Source organism: Piliocolobus tephrosceles, chromosome 1 (genome assembly GCF_002776525.5).
Source record: "Piliocolobus tephrosceles isolate RC106 chromosome 1, ASM277652v3, whole genome shotgun sequence".
Lineage (NCBI taxonomy): Eukaryota > Metazoa > Chordata > Mammalia > Primates > Cercopithecidae > Piliocolobus > Piliocolobus tephrosceles.
The window spans coordinates 175735811-175751440 of NC_045434.1; the positions used below are offsets into that span (position 1 = coordinate 175735811).

General features: G+C 54.5%; 1 protein-coding gene across 2 annotated transcripts in view; it reads right to left on the minus strand.

Moving 5' to 3' along the window:
- The window catches only part of DMBX1 (diencephalon/mesencephalon homeobox 1), a 59223-nt gene that overhangs the window by 13568 nt on the left and 30025 nt on the right, over nt 1–15630 (minus strand). The window contains exons 1-2 of one of the 2 annotated variants that reach the window (XM_031934154.1): nt 11363–11404; nt 10446–10585 (exon numbers count right to left, since the gene is read on the minus strand). The exons of the other annotated variant lie outside the window; for it this stretch is intronic. The gene's annotated coding sequence lies outside the window, so the exon portion shown is untranslated. Of the gene's footprint in view, nt 1–10445; nt 10586–11362; nt 11405–15630 lie in introns of those variants that run through there. 2 annotated transcript variants of the gene reach the window in all.

Consider the following 15630-nt stretch of genomic DNA (forward strand, 5'->3'; position numbering starts at 1 on the left):
ACAGAGCGAGACTCCGTCTCAAAAAAAAAAAAAAAGAAAGAGAGAGGGAGAGAGGGAGGGAGGGAGGGAGGGAGGAAGGAAGGAAGGAAGTTAGTTAGGTCGGTCATTGTTTACCAATCAAATCAGCAAACATAAAGAAAAATTATTACACGGGGTTATCTAGGGGAATGGAAGATGGTCCTTCTCCTACTTGATGGCAGAAGAGCTATTTACTCCTTACATCAAAATCCTTTAGAGAGTACATGGTCTTTGACCCAACAATTCCATTTCTAGAAATGTACCCTTCAAGTATGCAGAGATATGTGTATGCACATATTTATCACAGCAGTGCCTGTGATGGCAAACAATTGAAAACCTAACTGTCCATCGAGAGAGGATTAGTTTAGCAAATGAGGGGACAGGTATTCCCACAGTGGAATACGGCACCGCAATTTAAAACGATGATGTGTATCTGTATGTGCTGATGTTCACAATATACCATCGAGTGGGGGAAATAGGTAACAAAGCAGTATGCATGATACGATCCCATTTTTGTAATGTATGTATAAATATGCATAGAAAAAAGTCTGGAAGGTTATACCCTGAAATGTTAATAGAGGTTATCTCTGGGAGATAGCAAATGGGATTACAGGTGATTTTCACATTTATATTATTTCTTTCTTTCCTTTTTGGGAGGGGGCGGGTAGGGGCTGGGGAGAGGTATCCATGTCTCTCGCTGGATATGAGGATGAAACCAGGCTCCAGAGTGTCACAAGCTCCAGGTGGGGAAGGGGGAACAGAGTTCAGAAGGAATTTCATGCATCCCAACTCCTGCTTTTGGAATGCCCTTCCCCCACCAAACTCAGGGGTTTTGTTGCTTTAAAACTCACTGTTGTTAATGTGGTAAGTGACATTTTAATTGACTTAATTATCGCTGATCTCACAGTTTTTGATGCACAACATGGCTTTATTAACCGAAACAAGAGAGATGCCTCTCTGGGGCCCCAATTGCCCCATCCCCGTGGCCCTCCAACAGTCTCTAAGATCTTCCCAGGATGGCCTGATGCCCTCCCCGTCCCCAGCACCAAGCACTACCAGATTACCTGCCACTCCTTCTCATCTCCACGCTGTTACTCTTGCTGGGCCCTCTACCTGAAACACCGTTCCTCTTCTTTCCCTTCACCTAATAAATTCTTCCCTCTCCATACAACTGAGCCCTCCTCAGAAATGAGGCCTTCCCCCACTCGCCTCTGACAAGGCATCTCTCCCCGCTCCAGGCTGTGATAAGTATGCTCAGATCATAGAAATGAGGATGACCACGATGATGACAACAATACTAGCTATCATGTACTGAACACACTCTGTGCCAGACACCACACTCAGCACCTTCCATGTATTTTCTTAATTCTAGTGCCTGCAGCAGAGTGCTGTGATAACACTTCTATCTCCCCAGCTGGACTAGACTGAGCTCCTTGAGGGCAGAAACTATATCATGCATTTCTGGACACCCACCCCACCCCCAGTCCAGACCACAGGGTCTAGCGCAGAAGCAGGGTTAGGAAATAAGGATCAGAGGATGAATTAATAATCATAACTATTTATTAAATGCCTCTGATACATCAGACATCTCCACCAATTCTCCCAACACTGTAGGAGGTAGAAAATGTTATCCCCATCTTACATATTCAGAAATGGAAGGCGAGAAAGATTGGATAATTTGCTAAAGGCCATGGAGGTAGAAAGTGGTGAAACAGGTATCAACAGGTGAAGTTCTTCCCACTAGCTAGTATTTCCCAGCCCCAGCTGCACAGGATCTTACCCCAGCATATTCCATTCCCTGATTTCTGTTATCTCTGATTTGGTCCAAGGCAACAGGAGGAAAGCAAGAAAAAGCACATTCTGCTGGCCGCGGGGGCTCACGCCTGTAATGCCAGCACTTTGGGAAGCCAAAATGGGCAGATCACCTGAGATCAAGAGTTTAGACCAGCCTGGCCAACATGGTGAAACCCCAACCCTATTAAAAATACAAAAATTAGCCGGGCGTGGTAGCAGGCACCTGTCATCCCAGCTACTCGGGAGGCTGAGGCAGGAGAATCGCTTGAACTGGGGAGGCGGAGGTTGCAGCCAGCAGAGATGGCGCCACTGCACTCCAGCCTGGGTGACAGAGTGAGACTCAGTCCCCACCACCCAAAAAAAAGGAAAAAAAGAAAAGAAAAAGAAAGAAAGAAAAGCATGGCATGCATGCTCGTATGCACACTGTGTGCATGTGTGTGTGCTGTGAGATGAAGCTGTGTGTAAGCCTAAATCTTCCCTGCTAAGCTCCTCTCCTTCCAGCCTCATACTCCTCTTCCTCACTACAGCTGGACATCAAGGCCCCTGCTCTCCTCTGAGGCCACAGAGGGACCCTTGTCAGTGGATGCTACTTACCATCTGAGCTGCACACATGTGGTACCACACAGCCATAGGTCTGAAGCTCACCTCAGTGGCCATGTGTGGTCATGTGTGTACACAACCCACCTGGGATCGGCCATATGATTGTATGTGCATCTGGCTCTGTCTATGTGTATATCTGGCTACTTTATGTGTCTTGGTGGGTGTGCATGCCCGTGAGCCCATGTGTGCAAATGATGTGTCTGTGAGTGTGTGACCAGGGGAAGGTACACTAAATGGTACCCTGGAAAGTCATGTGGCCCTGTCCCCTGCTGCTACATCAGTGTATTGTGGCTCTTCTACCCCTGAACAAAGTGTGAGAGAGAACAAGAGGAAAATACAAAGAGAAAAGAAAAAAAAAAGCAAGGAGAGAGATCAACACAGAAAATAAATAATTTGTCTTAGCCATTTTAGTTTCTGTGACATTTAGCAGAGTCTGGTATACAGTTGGTGCTTAGTAAATAGTAAATGTCGAATGAATGGGAAGGAATTTTAGACCAAGAGACTGTGAGGGAGGCAGGACCACCACAGCTCAGGATGGTCCACGGGAGGAAATGGAGACCCAGAGTCCCAGCCCACTACCTCCTCTGTCTCAGGACGTAGGCCTCATGAGGGTGACCCCTGCCCAGTGGGCCCTTTCCCAGCAATAGAGGCAGCCAGGACCTGCACTACTGAGGTCCTCAGCCAGGCCCAGCCGCAGGAGCCCCTTCCACATCCAGTTATGAGTCCTGGTGGCCCCTATAGGGAGGCCCCCCTGAGGCTGGAACCCTCCAAGACCTGCAGGAGCCTCTAAACAGAGGCTCTGTACTCCTGGCCCCAGGCCCGGCCCTGCATGGGCTCAGCCCACTGCATACTACAAATAGAATCAATTATATATTTAAAAGGTGCCGCCCCGCAATTCCTGGAGAGCCAGGAGAGCCATCCATCACAGCACGGCCGCGTTTCACAAGCTGTCGAATTGTGCTTACATTGGTTAAAAGAATCTTTATATTTCATTAAGCAAGCAGATCGGCGGATCTCCCGCCACAGGCGCCATATAGATGGCTTTAATTTTCCAAATCTGCAAATGCATCCGTTATGTCCCCGCGTCGCTGCTGGCTGCGGCCTAATGCCCAGCCAATCGAAGAATCAAGCAGAATTTTATTAGGGGGCATTTTTTATAAATTAACGGCAGCAGTACCATGAAAATGCATGCAAGATGTCTTTGATTAAAAGGAAAGTGGACCTTTCCTTGGGTCACACCCTGCTCAGCCACCCCACAGGCCTACCCCACCACCCTTTGCCTCTCCCTTTCCTTCTCTGAACTTTTAATTCTCCCTCAGTTTCTTCTCATTCCCATTCACAATGGAAACAAGGCAGAACAACTTAACTTAAAGGAAAGGAAAGAGAAGTAGAAGTGGAGGAGACGAACATTCTCTGAGAGTCTCATCCCTCTGTCCATTCCAGGCACGGTGAGACACATCATCTTATTAACAACAGCTACCTCTCCTTGAACATCTACCACGTGCCAAGTTTTGTTTCCCTCATTCTAGGCATATCACCTAATAATCTTCAACACATCCCTTCCAGGTAGGTATAATTATCCCCATTGTATGAATGAGAAAACTGAGACTCAGGGAGATAAAGTCTCCTGCCCAAGGTCCCACAGCTAGTAACTGGTGGAGGCAGGATGGGAACCCAGGTCTCTGAGTCTCTGAAGAGCTATTTGGTATTTATTTTCACAGTGTGACCAAGAGATAGGCCCTGGTGAGGACTAACCCTGGGTGTCAATAGCAGAGGGAGAGATCGAGAGTAGCCTGTTGCCATGGGCTCTCTTTCTTGAGAAATGCTGCTGCCCCTTTATCTCTGGAGGTTCTCCAGTGACACTTTGAGGGGAGAGGCCACTGCAACTGTCCCTCTTGCTTTGCAGTTTGGAGTCCAAAAGGACTTTTACTCATGCAGGTAGAAGATCATGAATACACGAACCCAGGAGCAGCAGGCCAGGGCTCCTGCCCCAACTCCAGGCTGCTTTGTGACCTTGGCTAGTGTCCTACCATCTCTGACCTCTTCTGATATGACACTAACCAGGAGGGAAAGAGACCTTGTCATGAGAAGTGTGTAACCCAGGGCTGGCCAGCCACGTGTGAGGGAGGCCGAGAAGGAGGGATTCGTTCATGTGTATGCACGTGTGTGTGCATGAGTGCATGGGTATTGTGGGGCTGGCTGAACAAGATGACCTAGAAGCCTTCCAACTCCAAGCTTTTGAGTCCAAGATTTTAAAAGAAGTTCTGTCCCTGGCACATGCCAGATACTCAACTTCAGCACCTCATTAATTTCTTACCCCAAGTCTATGAGGGAGGTGCTGTACATACTGCAGATGAGGAGCTGAGGCTCAAGGAAGATGAGTCCCCTTGGCTGGCCTGCTTGGGAATGGGGAAGGCTGAGCCCCCATCCCAGTAAGTACCCCTGTTCCCACATCTGTTCTTAGTTCTGAGTTGCCAGGAATCTGCAGTGGAAGGATAGGATGTGAGGGCTGTGGAGATCCCGGTCTTACCCTGACCAAGGACCCTACAGGCACACGGTTTGAGAGCAAGCTTGACATGAGGACATCCCCAACTACTACCTCTCAGATGCTGCTTATTTCACAGGGGCTCCTCCAAGAGCCCCAGATCCATTCTTGGGTTACACTGAACCCTCCATGCTCCCTGAATCTCCTGTCAGTATCAGGAACTCAAAGGTGCAGAAAGCCCAGGGATCAGCCTCTTCCTCCCCCTGCCAGGGGTCAGATTCTTCCCAGCCAGGGCTCTCCACCAGAGGGTGGGGTGAGCCAGGCCTCATTTGAAATAAATGAGCCCGTCTCTCAGACCAGTTCTCTCTGATACTTTCAAAACCAGATTTCTTAAAAAGCCATATCCAAATCTGTCATCTCCCCTTCCTTCCTTCCTGCTCACTCCCACCCACCATTGAGCCATGGCTCTCCAAAGCTACCATGCGGCTGCCTCCCACTCTGGGAATGTCGTCCCTCCACCAGCATGACCTGGAGAACTCCTGACTCACATTAAGCCTGGACACGCATTTTTCCAGGAAGCCTCTCCTGCCATCCTCATCTTACAGATTCAGAAATGGAAGGTGAGAAAGATTGGAGAATTTGCTAAAATCATCCAATTTTAGCAGTGGTTAGGTCCAGAATTCACCAGTTGGGTCCAGTGACTTCTTTAAATTCCTATCCTTACCAAATTGTAGTTGCCCGTCTGCCTACCTTTTGCCAGAGTTTTATAATAAATAATTATTATTACCAGCTATCCTCATAGAGACCTGACTGGCAGCATCTCATTTAATCTTCACAACAACCTCATAATCCCCATTTGACTGATAAGGAAACTGATACTCAGAGAGGTAAAGTCACTTCTCCAAAGCTACACAGCTAAGCAGCTTAGCCAGGATGGAATCGAGGGAGTCTAACTCCAAATTGTGAAATCAGTGCCCACCAGAGCTCTTAACCTTGATACAGGGCAGGGTCTGCTTTCCCAGCGAGTACTCAGGACCCAGTGCCCACAGGAAGGGACATCATTCATTCCACAAATAAAGATGGAGCCACTGCCTGTTGAGCGATGGACTTTAGGGGTAGTGTCATGAATTCCAGCTCACAGGGCTCAGATTCTAGGGGAACTGCAGATGGTCACATGCCCTCGGGGAGAGGAAACCAGCTCTGGGAGATGATAGTGGGCCAATGTCCAAAGTTTCCTCTTCAGCCTGCCTGCTCTGCCCTGCCCCAGCAGGGAAAATCCAGTGTCCTCACCAGAAGCCAAGCCACCTTCTGGCCACAGCTGTGGCCCTGACCTTGTCACAGACTAAGCTCTAACCTCATCCTACATGAGCCCTGGCCACTGCCCTCACCTTGGCCATGTTCCCTCCCCCCGGCCATGTTCCCTCCCCCCGCCAGTGGCATAGGTATCATGACCCCCACATCGTCACCATTAACCACACATTGCCTGATCCATGTGGGAAAGGGATGAGCTGTGGGGGTCAAAGAGTCTGCTCATCCTCCTTTCATCTCCACTGAGGGTCCCCAAAGTGAACCTGGAGTTGGAGCCACGCGTGGCAGGCAGGTGGGCTTGGAAGTATGTGGCTTTGCAAGGGTTAGATTGGAAGGGGTGCTGGACTTCATAACGGGCACACAGAGCTCATAAATTTCTCAAAGGAGATTATCACCTCCCCTCTTGGCTCAGGGATGGGGGCCCAGTGGATAGAAGAACCCACTGGGAGAGCTCCAGGGTCCTTTTGGGTCTCAGGGCCGACCACCGGCCAGCGGCCCTCTGAAGGAGTCAGGGCTCTTAGTTCCCTACACAAACTGTTATCCATTAACATCCAATTATCCCTTGGTCCGAGCCATTAATTATAAATCAGCCACTAATTGGGGTAATTAGCCCCCCGCAGGCTAATGGGCCGAGACTGAGGGAGGCCCCTCCGTCTACAGTCCTCTAGTTTTCCGAGGTCCTTAATGTTGGGGGTGCAGAGAAATCAGGCGGCTGGAGTTAATTTTTTGGGTTTTTTTAAGGCAGCAAAATGCAGCCAGCAAAGGGAGAAGATGGAAGAGGTCACTTTTTTGTTGCTTTTTTTTGAGTCTGGTCCAGCATCAGCTTTTGAGAGCAGGCAGGTGGCGGGGTAGGATGAGGGACCTGACTGCAAGTCTTGAGAGTAGAGTTGTCTGGGTAATTGCTTAATTCTCTGCTTCCTTTCTGGCAGAGATACAGCTAGTGCACTGGAGATCGAGGAGATTTGGGCAGAGCTGAGATGGAACAGGGCATAGGTTAGGACCCCAGGATGTTCCTGGCCTCTCCAGGATACAGAAGTGGCAGCCCTGCCTGTTCAGTTAGCCCTGGCCCAAAGTCCCTGAGGGATGACCTGGTCCATCTTGGCCATCCAGATCCAGGCCAGGGCTGGGAAACAAGGATTACAGAGTCCCCTGTGGAGCAGAGCGGCTCCAGGCCCAAGTTAGGGCCTCCAAGCGGCTGGAGGAACACGGAGGAGGGTCTGTCCTGCAGACGCAGAAAGCACGGTTCCTGCTCTGCGCACTGACAGATGTACAACTCATCAGGGGCTCAAACAAACCCTGGAGATAGAGCTGTGGAGGCTGGAAGGGGCTGGGAGACCCAGTGGGCTCCAGTGGCCTCGGGGCACATTGAAGCAGTGCTCACAGTGGCTGTAGACCAGAGGGAAGGAGTGACCCCGTCTGGGAAATGTGCTCCCTCCTGCCGCTCTCATATCCAGGGAACTCCCCTTTGCCAGCAAAAACCTGGCTAAAGTCCGAAGAACAGTTGGGGCCAGAGCCACCGGAGCTGGGATCTGTGGTCTGTCCAAGCTGGGATGTCCACCCATCAGGCAACACTGGGGCAGAGTCAAATAAGCTCAGAAGAACGGACAAGTGACTAAATAGAAAGAGAGGCCACTGAATGGCAGGAGGGCTGGACAAGGGAGAGCCCAGCTCGGTGCCCTTCTTACAGAAGGGGAAACTGAGACTCACTCAAGGTCAGACAGGAGAAGTATTCAGTGCAGGATGAATGTGGAGACCAAAACACGCACCCCGCCGGAAGCTCACCCACCCACCCCAGCGCCCCTCCCTACTCGTTCGGTAATGGGCTTTGGCGGGCAGCAGTGGCGTCGCCCGGGGCCTTGATTAGATATTTATTGCTGTCATTTACATGGGCACTGCGGGGCGGCCGAGCGGGACTGTGGGGAAGGGGTGGGGTGGGGGGCGAAATGGGAAGGCAGGGGTGGGGGAGGTGAAGACTGGTTCCTTGAGGACCTGGGACTGGCCGGGGGAGTAACTTCAAGGCCTGGAGAGAGTGGCGGGAATAGAGAGCGCAAACGCCAAGCAAAAATGTAGACGCACCCTCCCTAGGACTGCCTGGGGCTTCTGCTCAAGGTGGGGCTGTGATGCCTGGGACTGTTGCCCTAGGGGGTGTCTGCATGTGTTGAGCATGAGTGTCTGTGTGAGTTTAACCTGTGACTATGGAACTGTGTCTATCAGAGGGGTTTTATGGAGTTAGCGGATCTGCCCGTGCCTCTTGTGTGACTTCTCAAAGTGTGTCTGAGTGTGATACCCATAGCCTGGGTGACTTTAACCCAGGAGTCCCACTCTGTGTGCCTGTCAGCCTCTGTATGTGTGTCTGTGTACGACCATCAATCTAGACAGCTGGCAAATATGTGTGTGCACACAGAATTCGTTCAGACATGGGAGACTGCGCCTCTGGGTCTGGTTCTCCCCTTCCCTCAAAAACCACCGGCAATGTCCCCATGCTCCAATCGTCAAACCAGATTGGTTGCTCCTCAGCAGAACTGGCTTCCGAGAGGCTGGCGCTAAGGGCTATGGTGGACTCCTCGTTCTAGGCTGTACACTCCCGGAGCACTGAGGCCCAGGAGAGGGTGGAAACTTTATTTCCTGCTCAGAATCCGCAGTGTGTGCATGGGTGTGTGCCTGCAGGGTGTCAAGTGCAAGTTATGTTTGAGAACAGAGAAACAGCTCAAATTTCCAGACCACATGGGATTGTGCATGTGAAAGTGGCTAGGACAGGGGTGCGGGGATCCTCCGGACACTCACCCGATGCCCATGAAGCTGACCCATAAGCCCGCTATCCGGCAGAGCCCATCCGGAGGCCTGAGTGCTTGTCCTTCACCGTGGCCTTCGCCTGGGGCGGGTTTCCACTCCTCTGCACCTCTGCCTTTCTGTTCTGCATTCCATTTGGGGCCTGGGCTGCCAGATTCCCGCCTCATTGCAGGAATAGGTGCCCCCAGAGACTGCAGGAGTGGAGCAAGGTGTTTACCCCCCTCCTGAGTAGCAATGCCCTGCTTCTTTTCCCAAGAGTGTGTCTACCCCAGCCATACAGGAGAGAGATTTGAGCCAATTATCCAGATAATTTGTTCTCACTAGGCAGCAAATTCGATTTTTTTCTGAACACCTAGACACACATAAACACAGCTGGTTTGCAGAAAGGGGAGGTAGGAACTAAATTCATTGGTCCTTAGGCCAGAGTGCTTTTCCATTTGAGGGGAGAACCAGGCATATGGGTAAGTGAAACGCAAATCCCAGAAAAATTGAAAACAACCCCACTACACCCACCTAAAACTAATAGACCATATCACTTCCTAGAAAGGGGTTGAACAGAGCTAACCCGCCTGCAGCGCACAGAATCCCCAGCACTAGAGAGGGGAAAGGACCCTAGTCGCCCTGCCATCGCCATAGCCAGCTGGGAACTTGCACAATTTCCTCCGCTGTGGAGCACACAACCCTTGCGGTGCAGACAGCTCCTTTCCTCCAAGGCCCATCGAGTCAATAAAGCCCTCCTTTTTCCCCAACGCTCTCAAACCAGAGCCGCCCTTAGAAAACCAACACCGGCCCACCCTGCCCCGGTTTCCGAGGACTTTTCTCAAACGAAAAAGACCTTCTGGGGCCTGGGTCGGAACCAGCGCTGAGGCTGCGCTCCAGGCCCGGTGGGTTCTCGGCTTTGGGGAATTGCATGCTTGCAAAGAGGGTGATAAAGCCTAGGATTCCGTCCTCCCCGTTCCCCCATTCCGGGACTCCTTCCTCCCGCAAATCACAAGCCTGAGGAGCCCACTGCCTCCCAAACCGGGTGTGGCTGGAATCCAGGAAAAGTCGGGGCCCCAGATTTGGTGCGAATTTGGGGGAAAGGAGGTTTCCCTCAAGCTCCTTAAGTGCACCACCAGTGCCACTGAAGCCCCTGAGCAGGTTCCGGGAATTTGACAGCCAGAAAGTTCAGCCGGTGGAGCCCGGGACCCTGCACAGTTCATCAGGGCCCCTGGCCTGTCGCCGTCCACGACTGAGTTACGGCCATCCGGTGTGGGAAGCCCAGGGAGGAAAGACCCTGGCAGTTCCCCCAACCCTTCGACCGCTCCCCTAGAAGCGCCCCGAGAACCGCTCCGGGGACTGGCCCCAGCCTGCCGTTCCTCGTCGAAGTTCGCCTGACCCACGCCGGCTGAGGCCGCGGGAGGCAAAACGAATTCCAGGGAACTAGGGCCACTATGCCCCAAACACCCACCTGGAGGGCCCTAGCCCAAGGCCGCGTCTTCGAGGGCAGAGGCTGGCTGAGCGCCCAACCACCCTCAACTGGAAAATTCGTGCAGAATCGCAATCCAGAGAGAAAAGGCGCACTTGGTGGCAGCTGAGTTTGAACGGGATCTGCGCGGGCGAGACCAAAGCCAGACCCGGGCAATGCCCGGAGCACTCCGGGGTTCGCGTGGACCAGGAAGCTGGGGAGGTGTGGGCGGCCTCTGCGCTCCGCGGGCTGGGAACTGGGCTGCCGGCCGCGCCCCCTCCCCAGCCCCCGCCCCGGGCTCCGCGACGCCCTGGGTCGCATCTGCTCCGCATTACGCCGGCCACCTCCCTCCCTGCGCCGCCCCCTTCCAAACTGAGGTTTTCTCTCTGCTTAATATCCAAACCTTTTTTGTATTTTTTTTTTTCAGAGGCGAAGTAATATCTTCCAAATGAGGCAAAACCGTGACGGATCCGAGGCGTCCTCCGCGGGTGCCTGCGTCTCCGCGGGCCAAGGCCTCCGTCTTCGCCTCGGCGTGTTTCTACCCACGGCTCATGCTCCGCTCTCACTGCCTCGGAATTTCGAGTTCTGTTCTCTTTCTCTCTCCCTAGGTTGCTCACTTTCTATCACCGTTTTCAGCCCCGGGTATCTCTTCCTCTGTCTCACCCTGGGTCTCTCTGTCTGTCCCTGAGTCTCTCTGTCCCTGACTCGGTCTTTCTAGCATCTCTCAGCTTCCTCTGTCCCTGCGCCGTCTGTCTCCTAGTCCCTGGCTCCCTGCAAAGTTTCTGATCCGCCCAGTGGGTCCGGGACTGCAGGACCGCAAGAGGGGAGGCTGTCCCCGGGGTCTCACGGCCCGCGTCCTCCCTGCAGCGACTGTCCCGCGCCCCTCCCGGATCGGCCCGCCAGCCCCGCCCGGCTCGTACCTGGTCACCCGGGCCTGCGCCGCCGCAGCCGCTGCCATGTACGCGCGCCGGGGCCTGGGCTGGAGTTTTAAACTGCGTTTCCCGGGCGCCCGGCGCGGGCCCGGGCGCTTCCTAATGGCCCTGGTGGCTGCCAATCACGCGTCGCTCCCGCCCCTCCCCGCCCTGCCCCGCCCCGCCCCGCCCCGCCGGTGCGACAGCCTAGCTCCCGGCCAAAGTGGCCCGACAGTCGGTGGGTCTGTGCGCCAGGCCAGCGTCCGTCACCTCTCCCGAATCTCTCCTCCTGGAGCTCTGGCTCCGGGTCTAGGGATCTCTTCCTCTCTCCGGTCCGCGGAAGCCGCAGGCCGATCCCTGGGGTGTTGAAAAGTCTTGAGAAACCTCCCCCTCCCCTGTCCCACTCCGACGCTTGGCACCTGGGGTCTGTAGAGGTGGCCTGGGGGCGCCTCGACGGACTCCCTTCCCCACTGTCCCTTCAAGGTTGGTCTCGAGCTGCGCGCACACACGCGCGCGCACACACACCTCTCCTCATCAGTTCCACACCACCTGCAACACTGCCACCCCCGCGCCACCACGCAGCGCCACAGCCAGTACTCTGAACTCGGCGCCCACACACCCCGCGGGTGCGCTGGTTGGCGCTCCTAGCAGACGCTTACCTGTCTGGCAGCTGGATGTTGACCTCTGGGCCGGGAGGCCGCAGGCTGGAACTCGCGGCTTCACACACAGCACAGGCACCTGTCGTCGGGACTGGGGGGGGGACAAACACACTCGGCGACCGGTCCACTTTGGGAAAATCCTGGGCCTGCGGTTGTCCTGCTCTTACCAGCGCTCTGCTCCCTCAAGGCGGGAACCGGCTCATAGGAAGAGGACGTTCTGGGGTCGGCTCTCAATCAGGCAGAGGCTGGGCTTCCCAAAAGGTGTGTGTCTGAGCTGCCTGCGGGGGGCGGGGGAGGCAGGTGTACGCCCACACTACCAGTGGATGCAGCGGTGGCAAGTTGCTGTACAGAGGCTCTGGGAGGCTCTGTGGATGTGGCTGTGTGGAGGTGGCTGGAGAGGCCTTGGCCAAGTGTGGGGGGGGGGGTGGGGTGAGCGGGGAGGAGACACTGTGCAACCAGCCTTTGGCCTCAGTGGCTGCAACTGTGACTCACATGTTGAGTGTGCCCTTGTGACTGGTGCTCCCATGACCACGAATCCATGTGCAGCTGTGGGATTTCATATGGTGGTGAGTCCTTTGTGTGTGTGTAGGGAGCCCTTGTGCAATGTTCAGCTCAAACGTAGCTGCAAATCCAGGTGACTGCACACCGGGTGGGCACAGTCTTGGGACCAGAGCAGCAGGACCCTGGTTCTGGCAGTTCCTCTGGTCCATAACTGAAGCTCTCAGGTCTACCTCTTGGGAGCTGGGCTGCTTGCTTAGGGGCTCAGGCACTGGGAGGAGCCATTGCTGCCAGTAGATTTTAGAGCCCCAGCCTGGGTTGAGGGCGTCAGGAATTTTGGGCTGGGTGGGGCAGAAGGGGCCACAGGCAGAGTTGACAGTCGGGGTCGATCTTCAGTCAGAGTTAGGGGCTGGGTGCCTCAGGGGGTGTGAGGGGAGCAGTGGGCCTCAGAAGGGAGAGGAGGGGGCGATAAGAGGATTAGGCCGCTTAGACCCTTCTCTCCCACCAGGGTCCCCCCCCCCCCCCCCAAAGCTGCAGAAAAGATTTCTTCTGCCAAAGCAAAACCGTTTAGGCTCGATTTAAAGGGACAAGAAAGGCGGAGGCGGGGGCTTTAAATAACCTTTTAATTTCTCTTCAGGGATCCTGGCCCTGTGTGGGAGGGGAGTGGAGAGGAGGGGAGGGAAGGGGAGCCAATGCTGTTTCTTTGGCTTAGATAAAGGAGACTGCCGCTAGAGCTCCACACAAGCTGAGGAGATGGTGGGAAGGACACTGCGCCCCCACCTGGCTGCCCTCCACACACAAATGAGAAAAGGCACACAGATGAGAAAACTGTAACCCCCTGCACACATATACCATCATTCAGTCACACACACAGACATGGGCCCAGGTGCACATGTGGAAGGGTCACATACGGAGAAACAAATGAGAGGGCACTGAAGTCCCTCCCTGCCATCCCTACTGGTGGAATGAGGAAGGCTTGCTCAGGTAGGCCTTGTCCTCATCCCCAACTGGGGCTCCCCTTCCAGTAAGAGGGAGCGTCATCTTTCTTTGCCCAGGGACTCAACCCCAACTTACCTCCTCCCTAGTTCCCCACCTCAGATAGCACAGGAGCTCCTGGGCAGGCTGGAGGAATGATGACCTCAACTCAGCCTGGGCCTGAGTGGGCCAGACCTGCCCGGGGTTGGGGTAAGGGGGTTTGAGAACAGCACAAGTTCTGTTGGTTGGCTGAGGACTACTGAGGTAGTAGGGCATGGGGCTCAACCAGGCACCCACTCTTGGAAAGAACTTGTCTGCCACACAGATCTGAGTCCAGCGGGGGAAATCCTTGCTTGCCTCCTATCCCAGGCTACCAAGGCCCCCACCTGTGCCAGCCGTCCCCGTCCCCAAGGTCTGGAGGTGGTGTGTGGCTGGGTGGGCAGTATGCCTTGAGCCTCATGATACAACCAGGCCTCCACAGACTCAGATCCCCAGATACCTGGAGAAGCCCACACTACCAGGCCAGACCCACCTTCACAGAGACACACAGACCTCCGTATAGGGAGACAGCATGGACAGAGAGAGCTGCGGTAACTCACTCACTTCCTACCCCCACACACTTCCACAGATATTGCAGCTCAAGGGCTGCATTCAGGGCTGGCTGTAGATTCCTGGGTGTGAGGATGAAGTTTGGGGGCAAAATAAAAATCCTGAGCGAGCTCCCTTGCTGAGATGGAAAGTCTGGAGGGAAACAGGACCGAACAGGGAAAGGGAACACGTCCTTTAGGGAGGCCTGAGTGATGGGAAGCTTGATGTGCCACAATGTGGGTGGGTTAGTGATTTAACAAAACCGTTTTGAAAGTGCCACTGTCTAGACAGGAATTAAGAAGTGGAAATGGTTCAGGGCCTTCCTCCTGGAGCCTCCCCACCCGCGGGGGGTGAGGGCACCCCCCTGCCAGGTGGCTCCCAATAGCCGAGTGCTGTTGCTGGCACCTTCAAAGGGCTTAAGAGAAAGGCATCCCCTGAGGAAGTGGGGACCCACCCCCAGTACTTTCATGGGCTGCTGGGACTGGGAGTGCAGGCAGTGGTGCATTTCTGGATATGGTTTTATATTTGTTTGAATTCATTTTCCTGTGCTATGAGTATATGAATACATTTAAGTGTATACTCCTATATTTCTGTGTATTATATGCATATATACATTTACATGCGAATATAGACTGTGCTTATGTGGATTGTGTGAGTTTGTAAATTCCTAGGTGTGCCTGTGGGGTGTGTGTGTGTGTTGGGGGAGACGTTTCTAAATTGGACCAAGGAGGGAGTGGGTAAGGGGTGGGTTAATTTAGGAACTTGGGAAAACTAGGTGGTCACAGTTTCCAACTGGTCTAGAAACGCAAAGAACACAGGGTCCCAGCTGCCTGCCCGGAACCATTTTAGGGGCCTAGGTCCCCTTGAAGTCCCAGGACAGGCCCCAGCCCCACCATCGCTGGTCTCTGAGCTCAGTTTAGAATAGCAATGTCAAACCCAACCACCCTACTCACACCTCAACTCTGCCTGTCTGTCTGTCCCTCTCTGTTTCTCTCTCCTTCGCTTCCCCCTCCACCCCCACGGATCCTCCCTAGTAGCTCACAGCGGGGTTTGGGGCGCGTAAGAGGGGTTGGCGAATGCCCCATGGGGCCGCCCCCTCAGAACCTCCGGGCGGGCAGGGGGTGTCCTCGAAGCGGGAACACCGGGCTGCGGGGCTTGAGGGGACTTGAGACCGGGCCCCTCCCCGCCTCTCCCGGGCGGCCCACTGCCCTCTGCGTTCAGAGGAGGCTAGGTCCAGGTTCGGGTGCGGGATGCGGGTCTCATTCCCCATCTTGGGCCGGCTCCCGCCCCAACGGCTGGCGCTCCCCGGGGCAGTGGCTGGGTGGTGGGCGGCTTAGAGCTAATTCGGGAGTTAATGGCGGCGGCCGGGCCCCCCGCGGCCCCCTCCACCTCCCACCCCTACCCGGGGGCCGGGCCGCGGGCCGCCCGCATCTGCGCCGTCCGCGGCGATTCATCATCTTGATCCATGGCGCGCGCTGACGGCGGCCCCGGCCGCGCTGACAAGACTAACAAAGCAATTTGCCACGAGCCATCTCCTGGACAGGTTATTAGCGCGGC